We start from the raw sequence: 19,569 nt of genomic DNA on the forward strand, positions 1-19,569 counted from the left end.
TCTCTCGTCGCAGGCAGGGAACAACCCTCGTTTTACGCCCGTTGCAGCAACTCGAAGCTCGATTACGTTCGATTCGTTAACATCCGATACGAATCTGCTCTTTGCCACTATTTCACCCATGTACTTCGATTTCGAATTAGCCAACGTTTCCGCGCCCGCTCTCGTAATTCTGTGTTAAGCGAGAGAGAGCACGATCGTCCTCCGCTCCTCCTCCTCCTCCTCGTGATCGCTCACCCGAGCAAAAACTCGCGCAATCGAATTGATTCGCTCTGGCCCGAACAAAAGAGGCTACTCGAGGGCTGCACCCTCCCCCTCCCCCCCCCCCCCCCCGGCTAATGATCGTAACGTAATACGTGACCAATACGTTTCCTAATACAACCGTTCGCTCCTTAACTGCACCGAAACCTTTATCGGGAGAACCGTGGTCATATCGTTCGATATTAAAAGGGGCCGGCAAAAACGGGCATGTCGAAAGACAGGAAACGAGAGGTTGTATCAAAAATTAATATCGACATAGACCACGCTTCGACTTTTTCTTTTTTACACAATAAAAAGATACATCATTAACCCTTTCTCTTTCCACGAATCTTGCGTAAATAAAAATAAAAACTCTTCTCGAGCAATGTCCAATTTCCTTTCCTTTTTTTTCAACTTTGATCCACATCGAATTTGATCCTTCACTACGGTAAAAACGGCTCCTCGATAATTAAGTGTCCCTCTGTCTGTTTTTCGTCCAAAGTTTCGACCAGCCCTCGAACCCTCTAACTCGAGTGTCCCCACCAAAGTCCTTTCAGAAAGGAACCACCTCCTTCCTGTGGTGCGGTTCTTCGTTCAAGAGAAGCACAACGGTCGAAAGGGCGAACAGTGATCGTTTTAACCAGAAATCATACGCGTTGGATGCACGATTCGCACGATCGTGTGTGACGGACAAAAGGAGCTCTCTATTTTCCATCGTTCTCCGAGGAGGAGAGGCGGTCGTACATCACGTCGGATGGAAGGGAATAAGGCGGGAGAAAAGAAACGGGCGGAGAGCGAGAAAAAGGTGAAAGGGAATGGGAAACGAGAAACACGGATACAGGGGAGAAAGGCGGAAGAGCTTAAATCAATAAATTTCAAAAGGCAAAGCCGCCTTACCGTTATAACTCTCGTAGCGGGTACCTTTGCCTCGCGTATACGCCATCAGAGGAGACAAAGAGACTTGCACTCGAGCAGTCAATGCTGTTGGGACCGAGGCGAGTGCGAAACCCCGAAGGAAGGAAGAGGGGGAGACCCAGAAGGAAACGAAAGGCTCCCAAGGTGCGAGGGATGCCGCAAAAGAGATTGATGTTATTCGATTTTCGAATTCGAGATAAGTTAAGGAACGGCCGGCGTATCGGCCAGGATCGTGAAACCGTTTCACCTTTCCGTGACTTCTCGCGTGTCATCGGGAAATAAAGAGGGGTTTTCTTCTCCTTGTTTCCGCAAGTTTCGTAATCCCGTGAAATTTGTACCATAACCTCCTCGCGCTTTTGTTCTAATTTTTTAACAAGCGAGTCTCTCGAGCATTATTGTCGAAAATCTCTTGCTCCTATATAGGATAGTCCAAATTGCTTTCTCGTATTATACCAATGAGGTATATATAATATAATCCGTTGTACGCGCTGTATAAATTTTTTAGGGGCAGTAGTTAGAGCTTGTAAAAAGCTTGGCCTATATTTTAAATCTCTATGTACGATACTTGCCATTGTATTTTTTTCAAAAAGTTGAGAGCCGTTTAAAACATTGCGTCGAGACTCCATCCAACCTTGAGATCTCTTTTTTTTTTTTTTTGTTGCACCAATTATTCTGCGGTTTTTATATTATATTGTATTATCCCCGGTCAAGACTTAATACAGACTTAATATAGCATCGGTGGTATCGTACATTATCATTTTTTCAAGGAGAAGGAAAAAGAAAAAGACGAAGACGAAGAAGAAGAAGAAGAAGAATAAGAAGCAACGCACGACTTCATCTCATCGACGACTTCAAACACGATACTTAAAGAAAGATTACCGTGAATCATTTCCACAATATGAATCGTGCGCGAAAGAAATTACGAGTCATTAAAGTGCCATACTAAAATTCTTTCCGAACGCTGGGCAAAAAAGAGAAAAGGAGAGGGGGGAATACAGCGTAATTTCGCTTCCTTTGAGGACAGCGATCGATGTAATCGTTCTTCTTTGAAACCGTCCGCGTCCCGTATGATTCCCCCATGCATTCCCTCCCCCCCGACGCATCCCCGGCACGCACCGCGAACCGCACGATTCAGAATGCAATATCGTGGCCTCGCGATATAAATTCTAAATTATTAGTTTGCCACGAGGGAGACGGGGTGATATCTCCTCTTTTCTCCCCGTCTTGTCCTCCCCTCCCCGCCTAGGCGGGAGGAGACGAAGTACATACGCCGGCCGCGTATTTCACTCCGTACCGAGCTATTCGTAATTAGAAAGCCATTCAGAAGTACGCGCACCCACTCTACGCTGATGGATACCGACTATATCTCACGCACCGTGGATGCTGCTAGTGGTGCCCGCTCTGCCTTTCATCCCGCCAAGTACGTTTGAGAGCGTTAAAAAGTAAAGCCACCGGTCTCGTTGATTTTTCATTGTGGCCTGAGAGCAGAAATTTCCGATATTTTTTTTTTCTTTTTTCTTTTTTTTTTTTTTTTTTTTGATTAACGATATTTATCGCGATAAAAAGAGATCCTGCTCGATCAGAAGAAGAGGACGAACAATTTTTCGTTGGCGTGGTGATAGCATGAAAGTATTCGAAAGTGAATCGAATTTCCTCGAGATTGGCAGAAAATTTTTCCTTCCACGGTGGAAATGGTTGGAGGGGAAGAAGGAGAGGAGAGGTTGGAGGGGAGAAAGAATCGGATCGATCGGGGGAAGGAGGACGAACAACGGATTCGATCGTGTACGCCACTCACGGAAATTCATAATTACGGTTAGACAATAAAAGAGCGCGGCGCGGGCGAGGGAGGGAATCGTGGAATGCGTTTAATAAACGCTGATCGCAGAAAATTGGCGAGGGGACCAAAGTCAAAACACAGGCTCACGAAACGCGCGCGCCACGTTAACGTGAGTCACTTTCACGCCTCGCGGGGAATTGCCGCTCCCAATTAATTCGCTATTCGAAGGAATGTTTCATCAAGCCGTTTATTAATGCCGTCTTATTTCTATTAACTCCGTTGACCTTCGCCACTGAGAACTGTGTTCTCGATCCCCCTGAGAAAGCGGCTCGAACGAGCGCGAATCGAACGAGAGGAGAGCCGCTGAAAAATTACGAAACTCGAAGGGGGGCCGGTTTAATCGTCGTAAATTACTGTAATATCATACGCGAAATTGCAGGCCTATTGGTAACGAATAATCGAGAATATTGAAAATCATTTTTACTTCCGTCTCCTCTTTCGAATATATTTATTTTTCTTTTCTCTTTTCCCACCCTCCCTTCCCTTTTCTCCTCCTCTTTTATCTCTTCTTTTTTTTCCAAGTTTCGCTCTTTAAATTCTCTTTTCTTACGTTTTTAAAACCCGCCTGTTCACTTCGTCGACATTTTTGAGATAATGTCACTGGAATGCCATTAATTCTAGACGGTTCCCTTTTAAAGTTTCAAAGTTCGAACGACGAAGAAAAATCGTGGCATATTTCACGTGGTTTTTCTTTTTCTCTTTTTTTTCCTCTTCTTTTTTTTTCTTTTTCGCTTTCGTTGCCAAACGAAAGACGTCCTTTCCCACCCCCTCCCTCCTCTCTTCTTTGGAAGAGGCGTGAAAGAAATAGAAATGCGAAAGCAAGAAACTCTGAACGGTGACGTCGTGACTTTCTCGCGTACACCTCCAACTTCGTTATTCATGCCCGTACCCACCCTCCATTCTTCCATCCATATATTTTTCATTTGGCGTTTCCTTCGCTCTCGCAACGCCTCACTCAGATATCAGTTGTTAAATAATCAATCGAACGATCCACGAGCGTTCTTTTCCTTTCTCTTCCATCTTTTTTGTTTACGTTTCTTCTTTTTCCTTTCTTTTCTTTTTCTTTTTTTTCGACTTCATCGACCTACCGCGTGTTCGCCTCTTTCTTCTTTTTCCCGTTTACCTCTCCACCACGCGTCTGCATTTACGATTTCTATCTTCTTTCCTTTTTCATCCCTCTATTCGTCTCTCCTTCTTATTTACACGTCTCTTCGTCTCCAACTCGTTCTCCACTTCTTCCTTCTCTCCCTCGATCTATTCCTTTCCCGTTTCTTTTCACGTGTACTTCCCGATCTCCTCGCTTCCTTTTCTCGAAACATGTCCTTTCTCTTGCCAATCAGCAATCGTTCCCTCGACTTTTTCTTCCTCCGTTTCCTCTTACTCGTACGTTTCTCGTACGTCCTCCTTCGTTCAACTTTTCTTCTTCAATCTACCATCTTTCACTCTCTCTCTTTCTCTTTCTCTGTTCTTCTCGCATATATATATGTATCTCCCTTCGATTTGCTCGACTTCTCTTCCCTTCCTTCAACTTGCTCTTTCTCTTGCCAATCCCCGCTCGTTTTCTCGGCTCTTTCTCTTGCTCCTTTTTAGTCACACGTTTGCTCGCCCAACGTGTTCTTCTTCTCTTTCTATCTCAATTTACGATCTTCCCTTTTCTGTTCTTCACATGTTGCCTTCGATTCGCCCGACTTCATTCCCTTTTCTTGAACCTTCTCGTGTTCTTTCTCTTGTCGGTCAGGAATCCTTCTCTCTCTCTCTCTCTCTCTCTCTCTTTATCTCAATCTACGATCTTCCCTTTTCTGTTATTCGCATGTTCCCTTCGATCCATCCGACTTCTTCTCCTTTCCTTGAACCGTATTCTTTCTCTTGCCAATCAACCATCTTCTTGCTCTTCTTCCTTCTATTCTTTTTCTTCTTACTACCTCCTCCTCCTTTTGCTACCTTTTCACCATCGAACATATGCAACCGCCAAGTTTAACGAGCATGTTAAACCATTCGCACGAATAATTCTTTCCGTGTACCACTCATCGCGTGTATGTATATATATATATATCTCGGCGGATGGATGGAGATAAGTAAGATGCGTTATCCCATCGTAACGATGATCCGCGCCATTCCGAGTTTCCACGAGCGTAGAATTTCGGGTTCGAATGCGTGCGTCCATCGATCGAAAATCCAAACTCGACTCGACTCGATTCGTTCGTTCGAATAGAATTTTCACCGCAAAAATTCTCGCTTCGAAATTCACCTCTCCTCCTCCCCCTCCCTTCAATCTTCGCCGGCGGTGGAATGTCGATTTTCCATCGAATTTGGTTATTTCGTGCCGGTGCTCGATACCTCGGCTCCCGAGGTATGTAACGCGGGCGTTGATCGACAACCGTATATAACGGAGCAGCTAAATTTCGTTAATGATGAACGGCCCTTCACACGCCGATCGTTTCGTGCAAAATTTTGCTCTCTCTCTCTCTCTCTCTCTCTCTTTCTCTCTCGTTTAAAACGCGCGCGAATATATTATATCGAGGAATTCCTGGTGGACGGGCAAAAGGCAACAAGGTCTTGTATAATTAATATCGATGGGGAAATGAACGCCGTTAATTGATTCCGTTGTACACTTTAAAAGTGAACAATATTCATGGCGCAATTAATTAACGTTGCACGGAGATCACCGATGAAAGCGCACGGGCTCGAAGAAGATCCCAGTTTTCGAGCTTGTGTACGTACGTACGTATGTATGGAATGAACACGATCCTACGTTTATGCACGTTATTACATCATTATTTGCAACAGCATTTCTATTTAACGTATCGAAATGTTTATAGAAATGAAGAGTAGAGTGGAGACGAGCGTATGTCGAGGAGAGAGAAGTAGAAAGAAAGTATGATCGTTAACCACGTTTCTCTTCGACGCAAGCAACACGAGCAACGCGTGCAAATGTTAGTTACGCACGCAACATCGCTCACAATTTGATCGTGGCGTTCAACCGGCACGACATCTTCCATCCACCGATATACACGCGCGTTTGCGTAGAGATTAAGATTGCCAATCGATCAACGCCCTCCGAAAGATCGCGATACCAGCTCGCTTGCTCGAAGGAAATACGTTGCGTTAAATGGAATTGCCGGCGTTCGATGGAGAGCACGATCGCACATTTGCCCTCGCGTTGAAGGAAGATCAATAGTGGTTCCTTCCACCACAGAGACACTCACCCCCTCCTACGAATATCCTCTATTAAATTCGTTTCCAATTTTCCTCCATTTCCTTCCAAACTATTTACAAAAACGGTACGGAATTCGCTCCACGAATTTCGCAAAGGGCGTGTTCGCACGCGTTTCATCTCCATGGCGACTCAATTCCGTTCGTTATTCGCCATCGATCCATCTATCCTCTAAGCGCAACCCTGGGATCGCATTAACACACGCGATAATCTCGATCGGTTTCGCTATTTCGCGATTTCCACGACCACCGCCTCTTCTCCCTTCCCCCAATGGGATGCTTATCTCGGCCGAAAGCATATCGCAGCGAAAACACAGCCCGATTACGCAGCAGCCGTAGCATTAACCGCTAAGCGATTCTCCAATTCCGTGGACCAGAGAGACAAGCTCGGGCGGTTGTTTACCCGTCACCCTGTATACAAACCGGCCGGCCGATAGTTGCACCGGTATGCACTTAGGCTACAATACGGCCGGGTACATTGTGTCCCTCGCGTAAGCGTTAATACGTCGAGCAGCGGTGCAAAGAGGAGAAGCGGAGGAAGAGGAGAGAGAGAGAGAGAGAGGAGAGGCGGAAGGACCAAGCTCTCCACCAAGGTGGAGAGAAGAGAAGAGAAGGCGAGTGGAGAGGGGCGTAAACCGATGCATCTCCGTTGCTTGCAGAGGATCGCAATGCCGCGACATTGATCCCATTTGCTTGGGGTAGCCTTGGAACGTGGTTGGAACGTGTCGTGCAATGAATTTTCGCGAATAATGAAAGTAGCGCGAATAACCGAATCTTCTCGCGAGAGAATTAAGTGAAGGAGGACGAGGGGTGATGCGGGGTATATAAGGGGAGAAATGAAAAGAAAAGGGAAAGAAGAGGGAGGATGGTGGTGGCCCTGAAAGCACGCGCTGGAGCAGAAAAAAAAGAACATCGCAGACTGGCGAATCTCGAGGAAAATTCGTCTGAGTTTTCGGCGTAACAAGTACACGCGATGTAGCGTTCGCGCTCGTCGAAGGGGTGGATCCGTTTGATTTCCAACTGCTCGGCCCGTTTACAAGTTTCACGGTTGCTTCCACTCGCTCCGCCATCGCTGCATCTCGAGCATCGTGGCCCACCACGCATACAGGGACGATAAGCGAGCGGGAAGGTTTGGTGCATTAGCCGCGCCGTTTTCGAGGAGGAGGCCGACTACGGCTGCGGCTGCTGCAGCGTCTGGTGGCGGGCCGACGCGCTTTCGCGTCAGCTTCCGTCAGCTCCTCTTCCCAAGTATCTCAAGCTTGGCACGAAATACGAAAAGTCGAGAATAAAAATCGACGTGTCTGCACGCGAGGAACGGTGGTGCGCCGGGGACGGTGTGGATACACGGTGAAGAGGGTTGAAGAGGCCGGCGTGTAGCAAAGGGGGAGGTGGTAGGAGCCCCGGATTTGCGGCAGAGAGCTTCGACGAGGCTCTTTCTATCCATTACGATCAGGTGTGGGAGGAAAGGCCGCCGGTGAAAAGTGTTTTAAAGGGAAACGTCGAACCGGCGCGGCCACGGATCGCGCTCGCCTCGCGTATGCATTTTATATCCATGAGATTTTTATGGTTTTAATGACACTCTCTCGCGCCCAGCAGGATTTAAACTGCTTTTAAATTCCGCCCGCCCTGGCTTAAGCGGGAAATCTTTTCCCTTCTCCTTCCTCTCCTCTCCCTTTTCGCTCTTCTTTCTCGCCGCTTTTTCATCCCGTCCTCTTCTTTTTCTCTCTCTCTCTCTCTTCTTCCCTCTCTTTTTTCTTTTCTTTCTTTCTTTCTTTTTCTTTCTTTTCGTTTGGCGAGGTATGTAACGTAACCCCGCTCGACCACCAGAAAACAGATGGAATTGTTTATGGCTTTTAACGAAAGCATCGAGAGAAGGAGCGCGGAAGTGGTAAAAGGTTCCCCTGTTTACGACGCGGTCCTCTTTATATAAGCCTATTATATCGAACGAATTAACGCGCGGAATTTAAATTTTTATGCCACATTCGCGGCGAGATTACTCGTTTCTTCGCCGCTATTAATTCGCCGAAAAAGAATTCCCCTGGGAATCTGTATCCCTATCTCCCTCCCCTTTCGCCAACACGGTGGCGAATCCAATTTTAAAGCGAACACTCGAAAGCGAACGGCACTCGCCCCATTCTTTTATTCCCGTTTCGAAAGCGTCGAAAGCGTCCAAAAAAATTACAACGCTCGGATATATATATATATATATATACATATATCGGATATCGTGGATATATCGTTGATTCGCGGAGACAAGGGTCTCTCTCTCTCTCTCTCCCTCTCTCCATTGTTAAGAAAACGATGCGCGATTAAACAGAAGGGGAAAGGATCGATGGAATACAATGTAGTAGTTTTGGCATCAGTAGCTCGAAGGATGTGGTTTCAATTATGCAACGAACATCATCCTCATTCTGTGGTTCGCCGCGCTCCATTTCACTTTCGAGGGGGCGAAACAGCCCTAAACACAAGGGTGGAATCACGCACGGATGCCGTGCATTTCTCTTCATCCCGAGGATCCGTCCGATCGCGTTACGTCCATACATCTATTATCCCATCTTGCGATATACCCCTTCTAATAATAATAATAATAATAATAATAATAAGAATAAGAATAGAGGAAAATAAGGAGAAGCCCCCTTTCAACGACGAGGCTTATAATCGGAGCCAATTGCAAGTTTCGTCTCGGAGGACGATACGAGCGGATACATCTCTCTTCTTTCTCTTCCATTAGATCCGTAGCAGTCAAAAGGACATTCTTCCTTTCCTTCGAAACGCGAGGGTTACGAGCCTATTTCCCTGAAACGTTAACAGTCGCGAGCAATGGTGGCAGCGCGCCTCTATACATAATGCATCCGGCGTATAAGAACGTTTCGCGCGTTCCTCACGGGCGACGAGGATTTAGAGCGGTAAAAGAGACGAGGAGCGGAAAAGAGGGCGAAAAAGGAGAGAACCGATATATCGATCGAGAGGCAAATTATTCAATGCCTGCACACGAATCACCGTGCGGACCTATTTCTTTCGGTGATCAAAAAAAAGAAAAAAAAAAAAAGAAGAAAAAAAAACGGGGATCAAAGATATCGCTGCACGCGAATTCGATTAACCCTGTTTCGCGACGAGTCGGTCGCGAAACTTCGTCCTCTCCTGCCTCCTCTCGATTCTATCCGCTCCACTGTCTGTCTATCTATCTATCTATCTATCTATCCATCGTATCCACCACGTGCTCGTGCTCGGTTTTTCCTGCTCGTTTGTTCGCGCTTTCAGCCGATTCGACAGCGATGATATCGAGCAACTCGAACCGGTGAATACCCAGCGTCCCGGTTTCCAGAGAGCCTTGCTATTGAAAAATGTCACATCTCGTTGAAGAATTTACGGTGCGCTTGACGTCGCCTCGATATCACGGGGAATGAACCCAAGTTATTGATATCCCTCCTTGAGTATTATTCGAATTCGGCCCTCCCCCCCCTCCCGATATGTGCATCCACGTCGAACCCCGCCCGATTTCGACTTATCCTCCCCCCACGATCGATAACCGAAAGGCCGACGGGGGTCATCCTTGGCCGACACCGGATGTCCAACTATAAATACACCGACGGGGTAACCGCGTCTCGGCTCGCGTCACAAACTCGGGCCAATCCTGCTCGAAACTTTGCCCAACACCGCTCTAAGAAACCGCGCGTATCCCGAATACGCTTATTGTTACAGCAAAACTTCCCTCCCCCTTTCGGTATACACCGACACTATCCTATTTATCATCGATAAACCGGTATATATCCCTCCTTCCCTCGATTATCTCGGCTTTATTCACCACCGTACACGAGAGTCTATATATATCTTGTGTCTAATTGGAGAAATCGATTCGAATCTGGTCGACGTTTTCGCAGAGAGGTCGGTGTGTCGTCCCTCTTTGGAACAAAGACTTGCTTTCAGGCTTGATTAAACGGGCCGACAGAGATTCAAAATTTTTCTCCAAGGGATCGCGATCAGGATTTCGGTCGGGAGGGTTGGGGAGATGATGGTCTTTAACCCAAAAACGTCCGGCGCATTAGAGGGTGATAATCGAAAATCAATAAGGCCGATAAAAAGGCCGGTAAGGAAAGCGGTGGCGGAGCGCACCACAACTTCTTGCATAATAAATCTCTCTCTCCCTTTCTCTCTCTCTCTCTCTCTCTCTCTATCTATCTCTTTCTCGATAATATCTACTGGCCTCGCCGAAGCAGAGATCGCGTTTCGAGATTCTTATTGACGATACAGATCGAATACACGCGACGTCACGGAGATTTTTGCCTCAAACCTGGAAAGTAAATCCGTTTTAACGGGCCTCGTTACTTTTTAACGCAAACCTCTAACACGATGAATCTCGAAATCTTTATCCAGCTTCGAGCCAAACACGAACGAGTTTATTATTCGAATTATTATCGTCAAAAAGCTCGAGATCGAAATCGAGTTTGCTACTCGCCGCTTGTTAAAACAATCCTTGGATCTGAATATCGATCGAAGGAAAACAGAGGAGGAGGAGGAGGAGGAGTAGATAGCGGGCGGCGTAAACGGAGCGACCGGTCCTAAGTATATCTGGAGGATCAACAAACAGTGAAATCCCAACATCTGGCAATCTGTTTGCCCGCTGGTCGGTGGTAGCCGAGTAGAAGGCAGAATTGTCGTATTCCAGTCGTGAGGCTGCCTCGGGCTTATTCCAGGCCAAATGTACCGTAATAATCTCGATCGGGGCCCGACCATCCCCCGGAACACTTTATCGTGACTTAAATATCAAACGAATATCGAAACACACGCGACAATATATTCGAATTCGTCCGGTTAGCAGGAGACGATCCGACTAATCGTTAATCCTCTGGACACTCACCCCACTGCCGGTTAATTGAACGTCTTTACGGTCGATCGAGGATTATCCCAAATCGATTCGACAACATTCGACCGCCAGCGCTCACGGATCACCGCGAGATACGCCTTTGAGGATCACGCAAGGACTGAGACAGAGACAGAGAGTTCTCAAGGGGACCATATCGAAACGCACGTGCGCATATCGCGCTAAATATACGCGGTTACGTATGCATATATCGGCGACACGTCCCACCCCTTTGGCATGAATATCTCGCTATCTCGGCGCCGGTGGACAGGTTATACTTAGGTCACCGTACACGAACAAATAATAATCCGTTTCATCTTGCGATCGAACGTCGTCGTCGTCGTCTTATAAACGAAGCCTTCTTCTTTCCCCTCTCCTTGTATATATATATATATACACTTCTTCATATATTGCGTATACATAGATCTTCCCTCGATTGTTCCAACTTGCTTGAGAAATCTGGTGATCGTAATTCGATGGAATCTACGTTTCGCTATGCGTGTTTTTGTCCGATCTTTTCGGAAACGCGGCAATTTCGAGAAATCGGGAATCGTATATATATATCGATCGAAAGGCTCGTTCTCACGTTCGAACGAAGGATAAGACCGTTATATATCGGGTATTGAAAGCGATCGTGCGAGGTCGATTGCAAAGATACCGGCTAATAACGTTAACGTCCATTCATTTGCGCGTCTGTCCTCGTTCAATCGCGGCACACGAATGAATACACTCGTATTCCCGAGCTCGAGCTTTCTCGATATTCTTCCATTATCCAAAGTCGTCGTGGAATATTTACATTAACGAACATATATAAACGGCGCGCTCTTTCCTTTAACAAGGACAACAGTGCTATTATATTTATAGCAGCGCGATGCTCGTCCAATCAATGTTCCAAGATACGTTCTTTAAGGCGATTTTTCTTTTCTTTTTTTTTCTTTTCGTTGCATCGAAAGGGGGGAAACGCTCGAGGAGGACGGAGAGTGAGAGAGAGTGGCGTCGTCGTCGGTATCGGGGCCACGACGAGATAATGAAAAAGAATACAGAGTTCGGCGGCCTGTGACTTAATGTAGCCGAAGAAATAAACGGGGCCAGTGGGTATACATCATAACGCGGACAGCCGTACGCGGCTGTAAATGATATAAATAAAATCAACCTGGGAATACCGTGGCTATTTATCATCCAGCTAAAATGCCTTAGCCTGTTTGCCCCCACTCGAACCTTTCCCCCCCCCCCCCCCATTAATAACGCGAGAGGAAAACTCATTTTCGTTCCTCGGTCGAAAGCTGCGTGCCCACCTAAGGTTTCACACCTCGCTTCCTCCCGCCAACCTCGGCATACGTACGTTCGTGGGAATCGAATCGTCCGTCGAATCTTAAGATTCCCTACGATTTCGCCGATTTGTAGATTGATTTACAGCGGATTTATAGCTTCGAAGCGAGTCATAATAATTCCGACCGAATCGAATGGAAAGCGATGGTAATTGATGAGATTGCCCGCTCGATAACACCTTGGCTTCGTTGCTTTCGAAAGAATCGAAAAGTTGTTTCCCATATTTATATATATATATATATATGTATACATCATTCTCTAGTTTTAACCACTGCTCGTTTGATAAACTCAAGATTTTTTTCCTCGCGTCTGAACGATATTATTCCCAGCTTCCTGGATCGGTCGAGCCGCCGATCTTTCCATATCACGCATTATTTATCGTTTACAGTTCGATTAAAACAGAGGCGGACCGATAGACTTGGCGCCTGGATGGGAGGGAGTTGGTGGTACGGGGAGGAGAGGGGACGATGAAGACGAGGACGCCTCGATTTCTCGCGCGTTGCTTAATATTCCGGTTAAGGGGCACAAATCTAGTTTTGAAGCGTCTGTTGAATAAACCATGGACCCGATCAATCCCTTCTTCTGCCCCAACAGGGTGCACCGCAAAACCGCATCAATAATGGACAATGTATAAACAGGCGCGCAGCGGGTGGATAAACCAAGGAAAAAAACACGGAGGGCCTCTCATCTCCTTTTCTTTCCCTTCCCTTTCTTTTGCGGGGTGCGTAAACATACACGAAAATTTACAACACCGTCACGACCCCATCGCCCGGGGGACGCAAGCGTTTAAACAAATATTTTCCCTGGGAAACGTTTCTCTGCCCATTCTCGGTCGTGATCTTCTTTAAATATTTCTACCCGATAAATATATCGGAACACACGAGCGGCCACTGTAAATCGGCGGCCATCGATCTACGTCGATTTCTTCCCGCCGATCTTCTTATCTTCTTATCTTCGCGCTATCGAGACGAGGGATCCGTGAAGACCGATGGTTTTAGAAGATGGTGCCACTCGAAAAAAGATCCGGATAGTTAGAACGAATACTTGCTTCCACGATTTGACCGGTTTCGTTGCTTTCTCTCTCTCTCTCTCTCTCTCTCTCTCTCCTTCGTTCGTCACCGACTTAACATATTTGAATATTGTATCAGGCATTCGATGGTTCGAAACTTGGAACCGATGAGGTGCAGTTAATAGCGAGCTGGATGCGTGCGTGCGAGAGCCCTCGTGGTCTCTCAAAAGGTCTCTTAAGCAGTTTGTCGTTCGAAAGGCGCATTCGAAACGCCATAATTTGCAACAAGATGAGTTTCCCTTCGATTCCCCGTTAGATACGCGCGTCCAAGAGAAGAAAAGGATATTATTCTCTCGGAAAAATTTCGAGGACCATCTCTCTTTAATCACGATTTATCGAGACGAAGCGATCTACGCGAGCTTTATTAAAATTCGTGCCCGTTGCTTCCTTAATTACTTGGCCGTGTTAACTTAAAGCCTCTCCTTTCTCCCTCCCTCTTAATAAATAACCGGGGAACAACAACCGAAGGTAGGAGATAATAAACCGCAAAAAATAGTTCTTCTATTCGTCGCACGGTCTGATCCAAAATGGCGAGGAAATCTCTTATCTCTCACCTATCGTCCCCACGATTATCCGCTCGTAGCGAGAAAGAAAACAAGGAGGGTTTATTATTAGCCGACTGGTGTGGTACGCAAGCAGAAGGAGTTACATGTGGGTCTCGCGCTATCGATACGAAAGATCCCCGAGCGTGATCGAAGATCGATGGCCCGGCCATACGTACACGCGCGTTTTATTTTCCGAATGGAATGGCAAAACAGGGATAAAAAGGAAGAAGAGGAGGAGGATAAAAGGAACGAGAATGCGACCGGTGGTGGATCGACGCAATGGCACGAACTGTTGGTGGGTGCTTCGTTTGCTTGCGCGTGACACACCAGCTTTCGAATCGCGTGAAAGAAAATCTCGCGTTTCGTTCTTTCCAACGGTGGAGGATGAATTTAAAGGAGATGAATGGATTGGAGAGAGGGCGTTGTATAATTCGAAACGGTTTCGCGAAAGGCGGTTGAAAAGGAGAATCTGGATAATGACGAGGAATAGGAATTGAATGGGAAGGGGAGAGGAGGATTAGAGAAACGTGGGGGATGTATACGTGGAGAGGCCCAAGGCCTCTTATTACCGTTATCGGTCGGGAGGATAATGCGGACGACGAAGAGGGGACTCGTGCGCCACTTGCTACGAGTAATACAGGCCTCTTCAATTATTGATAGTTTCGAGGAGCTAATTTCTGCTAAAGTTACAACTGCTTACTTCTTGAAGACCGTTTAGGATATTGCCTCGTGTACGTACCTATCGAGATGAGTGCACTCGCCTATACTTAACGACTATTGTCATCGACGATCTGATAAATACGTTCGAAGACGGGTAGTGGAAGTCAAGAAATCGGGCTACCGTCGATCTCTGGCTACTGTATCTCTCCAGATCGATAATGTCTCGATCGTGTAATAAGATATAAAAGAAAAAGAAAAAAAAAAATAAAAGAACACGAAAATGTGTATCATTCGATTAAATGTATTTAGAAGGAAGAAGGAGATATCTCTCTCTTTTTTTTTCTTTTTTCTATTCTTTCTCCTCGATGGGATTCATTAGGATTCAGGGTTGAGGCAGAGGCCATGCCACATGCGCAGGACACGACGCGCCGCGTTGAAATTTGTTTTCTTTGATACGGGGGATTGTTTATTTGTGCACGGTTGTCAGTTCGGTTGTATATATTTGAAGAGAGCCCGGAATTCGAGAGTGATGAAAAGTGGTGCTAGTTTTCTCCCCTATTTATATTCCTTCGCTTTTGTAGTTTATTTCTGGCCGAAGGTTGGCTTCCGAACTGGTTGTATACCTTCGGTTATTTAACTTTTCGCTGGTTCTCGTAACGTAATCAAAGTTGCGTCGCTATATATTTGTTGCCATCGTTTCATCCGTTATTCCGGAAATATTAATGTTATCATTAGTTTCGCATTCATTTTTCTTTCTTTCTTTCTTTCTTTCTTTTTTTTTTTTTCGCTAATAAAATATTATTCGCAATAAATTTTTTTATTACTATTACTTGAAATATCGAATTAACGTATCCCTTCTCTTTTTTTCTTTCCAGGTAAATCCCTTACGGTTCTCTACTGGTTGTTAACGAGATTGCAACGGACACGGTAACGTAAGCATTCCGGCACGAATGTATCGGAAAGAATGTAAATATGTACGTCAAATCGCGCGTGTGTACATTTACCAGTCACGTAATAGAGACACGATGATGATTCATGTACACGTATTTACAACAACGTATCAACCTGTATTTTATCTATGTCAAAATTCTTTTACCATTTTTATTATCCGTCGCTATTAATCAAGAGAATTTATTATTATAACACGCTTAAAACATTTAAAATTTTCACTAACGATATTAATAAATCGAGCGTTAAAAAGTCGTATGGCGCATCTAAAAAATTAACGAGTGCGTGTTAATGAATATACACGTGCAAGTAGAATATTATACGCGGTCCGTGTTTGTTATTTTTTTTTTTTTGTATATTTTTGTATATGCTTTAATTTTTGAGCTTGCTGCGAATCCCAGAGATTATTCGCATAAAGGGACAATTAAATTGTAGACGTTCAACAAAAAAGGACGGTGCATCGTTTAACGTAGTTTTCAGTTAACAAAATTTCCTTCAACCGTCTGACAGTTCTTGTAACGTCAAAGGCCGCGTTCGAAATCGAATTTCTACGCGAACGATGTCGGTCGCGCGTCCAACTTTTTCCTCCTTCCCGAATCTCGTCAAAATTATTAATGACGAAGTTTTGGTCAATTGGTCGAGTATTTCAAACGCAAAAAAAAAAAAAAAAGAAGAAGGAAAAAAAGAAACGAACGAACGAACGAATAAGTAAATAAATAAATAAATAAACAAACGAATAAAGGAAATATTATACAACTGTACGCACACGGTGATTACGCGGCTCGATTTTTCACCGATAACACGAATGTGACCCAAAAAAGAGAAAAGGGAAAAGTAGAGAGCAACGTCGAGTCTTATTTTTTGTCGCGTACACGTAAAACACGGTGACCGCGGCGTACCGTAGAAATTTCGTTCGTTCGTTCGTTCGTTCGTTGTTTCATATCGGCCGGCCCGCGTGATTTATACTTTTAGTTTCTGTTTTACGGTCGTCCAAGTTTGTTGCTCGTGAAAAATAAAATCCGTGATATATTGCTTAATATGACCGGCCGGGGTTGAAGCATCGCGTCCGACTTCCGGCCCGTAATCCGTTCCACGATTTCTTCTAAACGATTCGAAAGTGTATCCCGCTTATATATATATATATATCGATCCAATCTTGCGTATTACACGTATTTCATCGCGGCTCGTACGTATCCAACGATTCGATTCGCGAATCATTGATCACTTCTTACAAGCTGTAAGGAAATGATCGTAACGATTCTTTTCGTGAATCGACATCATCGATGGAGGGAAGGGAAAAATAGAGAGAGAAAGAAAAAGAAAAAAAATTATAAAGAAAAAAAAAAAAATAATTCGATTGATCGCAGTTGGAGGAGAATCGAAGAGAATCGAAAATTGATCGCGTTGAAAAATGACGTCCCCCTGGATTCGTGAACTTCTTTTCTCGTCGTTTCGCACGTACCAAGTACGAAACTACGTGTTATCGGGCAGCTAACATAACACGTCTAATGCACGTATCAAGTTCTTCATTCGCGGGTGCATCAACCCCGAAGCGGATGAAGCGGACGGTCACGTAGATCGTTTCGCGTTCCTCGTCGCGGTTATACCTTGTTATACCTGGCACCGGTTGCGTTCCCGGAGTGCGCTTATCGCCCTCCACGTGAAATTGTTGCTCGAGATGACAAACATTAATACACCGCGTTGATAAGCCGAACAAACGGCACCATTAATCACACGAGTTTTTCCCGCTCCCCCTCCCCATTCATGGATCATTCGACGCGATACGTTTGTTTTTTCCGCCCGTTCTATAAATCAGATCCATTGAAAAACCATGTCCAACCCGCTTTCTATAAAAACTCCATTGTAATGTGCTTTCATCGTTGCGCGAAACGATGTTAAAATTTCGGCGACGAGATGGAGAGAAGAGCCTCTTCTTTCTTTCTTCCAAAAAAAAAAAAAAAAAAAAAGAGAGAGAAAAAGAAAAAACATTTCTTCCTCCTCTTCCTCCACCGTTTCTAATTTTCCAATTTCAACAACAATTTCTTCCAACACTTTCGAAAGCGGAATCTCGAAACGAAATCTGTTGACTGGCGATCGCAAAACTGCACATCGAAAGAAATTGAAAATTAGCCGCAAACGACTAACGGGCTCGGCCAACGCGAATAAATCGCATCGTCGCTTTGATCGAGCACGATTAGCCCGCAACATCGGGTAATTACGGATCGGCCGTGAACTCGGCCGCTTATTGTCCGCCATTATCGCAAACGTTACGGTTTATTACAGCCACGTAACTCCGTGTTACGTAGTCTCGACAAATTTGGCCGGGCCTCCGCGCGTTTTGTATAAACGCGCGCAACTGCGGTTCGCCTGGAGGTGGAGGAGCTATATAGTTGCCGCTATAATGCCCGACGATAGCCTGGGAAATGGTAGGGGCATAATAGTGGACGCGGGTGCCAGATTGCCGGGAAAATTAATTACGTAGCGCGCGTTTAACCCGCGCAACGAGAGCGCGGCATCGTGGCTCGTAATTGCATATTACAGGGCCGCGTATACGTGCCTAAGAAGTTATTTAATTCATTAGTTCGATGAAATAGAGGACGGCGTATTAGCGGCGCCCGCTAATCGAGTAATTTCGCGCCCGATAACGGCCAATCGAGGGTGTTGGAAGAAAGAATCGGGTAGAGAGATAGATATAATCGGTGTGGATCGATACAACAAGGAAGAAAGGATCGTAAGGTGATGGTAATTCGATCGATTTCGTTCCAACGAAATTCAATTTCGAGCTTCGATCGTTCGTGTCTGATATCGTCGCGAAATATTAATCTCATTATTCCGCGAGAAAGTGACTCGCTCGCAAAATAGAAACGAAGCCGATCGATAGGTACGTACGCGAATAATGTTGTACCATCTATGCGCGCGTACCACCGCATCACTCGCAAACGAGTTCGACTAACAAGTTGTGTAATCAAGACCAACAACCATTTTGTTTCGTGTTCGAAACTTTGAGTTGAGTATGTGGAGCATGATGCGTTAGTCGCGTATAGAGTAGCTATTTTTTTTTTATTAGCGAAATATTACTTCATTACATTTTTTTTTTTTTAAACATAACCATTTCGCAACGATGGAAAAAAGTCGCTTGGAATTTTCTCAAGTGAGAAATACAAGGATACAGTGCAAAGATTTCATTCGATAATTGGCAAAGAAAAGAAAACACCCGAAGCCCGTCGATTCGACACACGGTTCACACACGATATCTGTTAAAAATAAATCGTAAAACGAGGGATTAATCGAAACGCAGGGCGGAGTGCAGGAGTCATAAGTCGGTTAGGGAATACGGCGTGATTAATGGGACGCCAAATATAGACCAGACGGGGGAAAAAGCCCGAAGCAGGCCGATTAAAGCAGGCTCGGGCTAAATCAACGGCGCGCATTAAACGGGGGCCGATTGAATATTTTCCGGATAATTTATCCGGTGGCAATTATTTCGCGGCACGTACGGGCTAATTCAGTGTCGCGCAATATCCTTCGAGATTTTTTCCGCCAAGAATTAATATCCTTCCCCTCCTCCTCTTGCTCGCGGTGGCTCGCGACAATCTTGGCTAGCTCTTTCCAACGCGCGTTCCTCTCGCGCGCCGACACAATGTAAGGCCGTACACGCCTTAAGTGGCCGATAAAGCACGAAACCCGACAGCCTCGAGTGGCCTCGTGTGTACACACAACAACTCTGGCACAAGCATAGCGAACTCCGTGCAACCGTGCGTGCACTCTCCTCGTCGTTGAAAATCCACCCTTTCTCGAGGGATTGTTCTCGGTAGCTTCTCCTTCTTCCTCCTCTTCTTCTTCTCTATCGTGTGTTAACACGATTTCCACGCCCTTTTTATTTCGCCGCCTCGTATCGTCCGACAATTTTCGAACAAATAACGGGGAGACGCGTTATAAATAAGAGAAAAGCGGG

At 45.5% G+C, this 19,569-nt stretch overlaps 1 protein-coding gene and 1 long non-coding RNA gene across 4 annotated transcripts in view; one reads left to right on the forward strand and one right to left on the reverse strand.

Annotated features, from left to right (window-relative positions):
- The window catches only part of LOC100864217 (Calcium-independent receptor for alpha-latrotoxin), a 366,602-nt gene that overhangs the window by 245,189 nt on the left and 101,844 nt on the right, over nt 1-19,569 (forward strand). The gene's annotated exons all lie outside the window — the stretch shown is intronic.
- The window catches only part of LOC147657027 (uncharacterized), a 64,510-nt gene that overhangs the window by 966 nt on the left and 43,975 nt on the right, over nt 1-19,569 (reverse strand). The window lies entirely within an intron of this gene.

Source organism: Apis florea, unplaced genomic scaffold (genome assembly GCF_048593485.1).
Source record: "Apis florea isolate Af1SG1 unplaced genomic scaffold, ASM4859348v1 contig_3367_pilon, whole genome shotgun sequence".
NCBI classification, from domain to species: Eukaryota; Metazoa; Arthropoda; class Insecta; order Hymenoptera; family Apidae; genus Apis; species Apis florea.